The 4,571-nt window shown below is 39.0% G+C and overlaps 1 pseudogene; it reads right to left on the bottom strand.

Annotated features, from left to right (window-relative positions):
• Window positions 1-2,321: 2,321 nt before the first annotated feature.
• Window positions 2,322-4,358, bottom strand: LOC101992443 (annotated as a pseudogene).
• Window positions 4,359-4,571: the final 213 nt, after the last annotated feature.

Below are 4,571 nucleotides of genomic sequence, written 5' to 3'. Positions count from 1 at the left end.
TGAATTTAATGAAATTCAAGTCAGTCACTCAAACACCAATTTTTAAAATCAAACAGTCTAACACAATACACTGATTTGATCCTCACCTGCTGAGAAATGACAGGATGGATACATTAAATAATGTTTTGCTTAATTAGACCATTATGTTTTGTAGGAGCAGAAAACTATGCGTACACAACCGTGAATGTCAGCTGACATGTTTCACGCAGTGTGCACTGGCATCACATGGCAAGATGGCATGTGTAGAACAAAGCACACACATGTGTTCAGAACCATGGCTCCAGAAGTCACAGAATGCAGCATAGAGAGCACTGCCCCAGGGTCACTGGTTTCACCACATGTTTTATTTTTAATTAATGTTTGCCCATTGCACAGTCTGAAACCTTTTACTGTTGCCATAGTTATTGGACATTTAGTTCCAAGCTCTCAAATAGGATCACAACCCACACTTTGAGAAGGTGCACGATAGAATATAAAGCCACGTTAATTAAAACGTGAGCCCAGAAAAGTCACTGACATGATAGCATAAAGCAGAGGTGAGAAGCATCATTTCCTTGAAGGAGTGATGTAATGGTATAGCCATGTGAAGCACAGGAAAGTAGAACTATTGTGCTTGATTTTCTTTGTGATAGTCTTCATTCAAAAGACCCATAATTCTTTTATTTAAGTCCCTCAAAGCCACATTTAATCAAATATCCAAGGGTATCTTTTAGATGAAAAGAATTATATTGAGGTTTATTTCAGTTGTTGTTTGACAATAAATTCATTTATAAAGTAAATTTAGAGGTATTTTGGAGACTCATGGAAACTTAAAACATTTTATATTTTCCTAATAGAACCACAATAATCTCTTTGTTCACTATCGTATGGAAATCACCATGAGTTACAATTTTCCCTTATCAGCCTTTCTATTTAATATTTATTTGAAGAGTCGAAAAAAAGTCTTTAGATATTTTAGATGTGGTTGAATCTCTCTCACCCTATATCTTTCCAAGGAGACCATGACAATCCATTTATCTCACAAAATGAATCATATAAATGAATCTGTCACTATTAAAGTTCTGTCTCCGTCTAGCAAAGGAAAAATGCCTCTTTATGTTAAAGCATTAATGTCAAGCAGGAGTTACTCGTATGAAAAGATTGGTAACTATTTGGATAGAGTTAGGGAAAGAGAGCTACAATGACTGCTGACACTGAAAAAAAAAATGGACCGTGCTTCTCGGGGAGGGCCACATCCAAAAAGGGACAAGATGCCTGTCATTTCTGTAATCAGGTACAAATTCAGAGTCCTGGGTTAAGCTCATTCTGCCGCCTTTGGCTTGATAATTTATTAGAATGAGCTGCAGAATGCATGGAAAGCAGAAAGGATGCAAGTCAGAAGCAGCCACAGGGAGAAACATGCAATGATGCATACGAGACATTCTTCTTTCCCTTTCCCCTGAGAATGCACCCTGTTCTGACACATGGAAGTGTGATGATAGACATTCACCTTTGGGATCTAGAGGTTTTATTCTAGGGTTTCAGTATTGACTACATCATTGACCCTGAGGTTGAACTCAATCTCAACTTCTTTCTGCTCCCTGGAGAGCACTCTATACACACGTTACTCACAGACCTCAACGTCTAAACTAAGCCCATGACTGTTTTCTTTCTGGGAAGGCCAGAATCATCATGTACCACCTTGCTAACATAAACTACTTAGGGACCTACCATGAATAAAAAGTAGATTTCTTTTGCTTAGAAAATACTAAGCGTTCATCTCCCAGGAATAGAGGACAAAAGATAACCTATAAAGCATTTGCCTTAAAATAGTTTTATAACCAACCTTTGATAATTTGGTTCCAGTTGTAATATAGTATTAATCCAAAACTATGCTCGGTCTTAGTCCATAATAAAATTAGGCAAGCTACAGTTATCAATTTTCAAAAATAAGTACAAAGTTTTCTACAAAGCAAACCCTTATTATGAAATTCTTAATTCCCAAAAATTTTATTATAAATGCTATAAATGTTTCCAAATATTTTCTAGGAATATTTATTCCAAATAATATGAATACATATTTCCCAAGAAGATATAATATTAACTGAATAGTACATTGTAATTATTGTAGGGACCAGTGTTTGATCTATTCTTAGATGTAGTTCCAAATCTCTTATGTAGACGCTAAATTTGCAATTCATATCTAAAGTGGGAAATACTCTAACAATGTTTGATAAACCTTAAATAAATGAAATATTTTAATTTAAAATACATCAAATTTTTATATATGATATATAAAATGTATCACCTATAGAAAGAGATAAATGTCTATCTTCTTTTTTTTAATTTTTAAAACACATTTATTTATGAAATCATTTGAAGTTGACTGCATAATTTCAACATGAGCGTCATTGAAAAAAATATGACATATAATATGTTTGTCTCTAAGAAAAGTCTTAGTTCCACACTGAGGAACAAAGGTTTTCTTTTTCTTTAAATGTAGATCTCAGCAGAACATCCATCAAGTAGTCCCAGCATTCTTAGGACACTCTGGCAAGGAAACCCATAGGAAACTCATCATCTCAATCCTACTCCGAGAATCGAATGTGCTGACTGGCTTGTTGAGTCTTGGCCAGTCTAATCTTCTCAGCTTTGGTGATTATCTTCTCCGTGCCTCTTTTCTTTTCCCGAGGTTGATTAAGTTTGGCCTGTCTATCTACCAATATCTTCTGCCAGTACCTCTGCTCGTGATCACCAGAAAGGACCTCGAGGTTCCAACAGTGCTTCTTCCTAATTTCAGTCTGTGCACTCATCACTGCCTGCGCATCCTCAGGAGTTTTGAATCGGGCATGGCATTCAGTATCTCCTTCTAGCAAATCAACGCAAACACCTTCTGAGATTGTGGCCAAAACATCCCTGACTTGTTTCCTGCCTGGTAGAGGCTCTGTGCGCATGATCTTCACAATCACTCCATTCACAAACTGTGGGCCCTGGGCATTAACCTTCTCCTGAGGGCAGCACTCTTTGCCGCTCCTCTCTCCAGACTTGCTGGGCACTGCACAGTCTGTGTCCATTTCTGATTCCAGTTTGATTTGAGATATTGTTTTTTTTAGAGAAGCCATACTGGCTTTTTGCAGTGCCAAATACTCTTTTTTCAAATCCATCCATTCAGTTTTAGACAACTCTCTCAACGGTATAACCTCTTCTCCCATCTTATGTCTCTCCTTGTGTTTCTTCTTGTGCTTCCTTTTCACGTTTAGGAGAGAATCACCTGTTCTGTCTCCAGTCTCCTTCTCCTCTTCTGTCGAGCAGAATTCTAAGTCTCTGCTTTCTTTGGAGACTTCAGAAGCAGCCTCACTAATGCTATCCTTCTGAGCCTTCTTGGCTTTAGGCCTGAGGGGGAGGCAGTCTTCGTCCTCAGCACTGCTTCTCTCCCTTTTCCCTGCTCTAACTTCAGGCAAGATGGATGTCTCCACCTTTTCCCGTGTTTTCTTCTTCTTTGCAGCTTGCTTTGGAGCATCAGGGGTTTCTGCTTCAGAGCCCTCGGAAGCAGTCCTTTGTCTCTTCGCTTTAGACACGCCCATGCTGCTTGCCTCTAACTCTTTAGCCTGCACACTGTCTTCCTTCTTTATCCTGCCTTTTTTATTTTTCTTTTTTTTCTTCTCTTCAGCTACTCTTAAGGAAGGGATGGGTTTGTTTTTCACTGTCTTGGGAAATATGCCGGGTTTTCTTGGTGCTTCTTCGGGTGGGTTGTTAAGAAACTCAATGGCTTTTGCTGCTTGCTCTTTTGTTTCAAACTCCACAAAGGCAAATCCCTTTGGACCCCCAGTAGACTTGTAATGTGGAATACTTATGTAAACCACATTGCCACATTTCCCAAATACTCTTTCAATCCAGCTATGGGTAACATTTTTGGGAAATAACTCCACGTACACAGTGCATTCCTCCTCATCCTTTGGTCTCTCACCTAGGGGCTTTTTTCTCCGGATTCTGGTTCCCTCTAAGTCCAACTCTACAACAGATGAGCTTTTCAGTGCTCTTGCTATTAACTTCCCATCAGTGGTCAATTTCTTCATTTTGTTAAAAGACACCAAAAGAGATACGTCCACATATCCATCTCTAGATTTTTCAATTTGCTCTCAAAGAAACCTGTCCTTGTGAAGGTTTGCATCTCCAAACCAGAAGTCCACTTGCTTAGCAATATCTGCAAGCACCTGTTTAACCCTCAAGCGCTTCTTTTTTTCTTCTTTTCTCTTCTCAGTGCTTTCTTCTATAGTTTTTTGATTTTCAGTTTCCATTTCTGTTCACGTCCCCAAAGCCACGGTCAGCGACTGCCTCCTTCCACGCTTTCTGTCTCCCGGTCCTTCGGGTCGGGGTAAATTCGCGTCATCCGACGAGCCAATGTCTATCTTCTTAAAACACCAAAACTTTTAAACATTTTCATTTATGTAAATGTAAAAGTTCACACAAAAAGTATACCACACTAAAGAGCATGTATTAAAATATGCCAGAAAATCTCTCTTTCCCTCCCTCCCTCCTCCTCCTCCTCCTCCTCCTCTTCCTCCTCCTCTTCCTCCTCCTCTTCCTCCTCC

This window comes from Microtus ochrogaster, chromosome 1 (assembly GCF_000317375.1).
Source record: "Microtus ochrogaster isolate Prairie Vole_2 chromosome 1, MicOch1.0, whole genome shotgun sequence".
Lineage (NCBI taxonomy): Eukaryota > Metazoa > Chordata > Mammalia > Rodentia > Cricetidae > Microtus > Microtus ochrogaster.
This window is presented reverse-complemented; position numbering and strand designations above follow the sequence as displayed.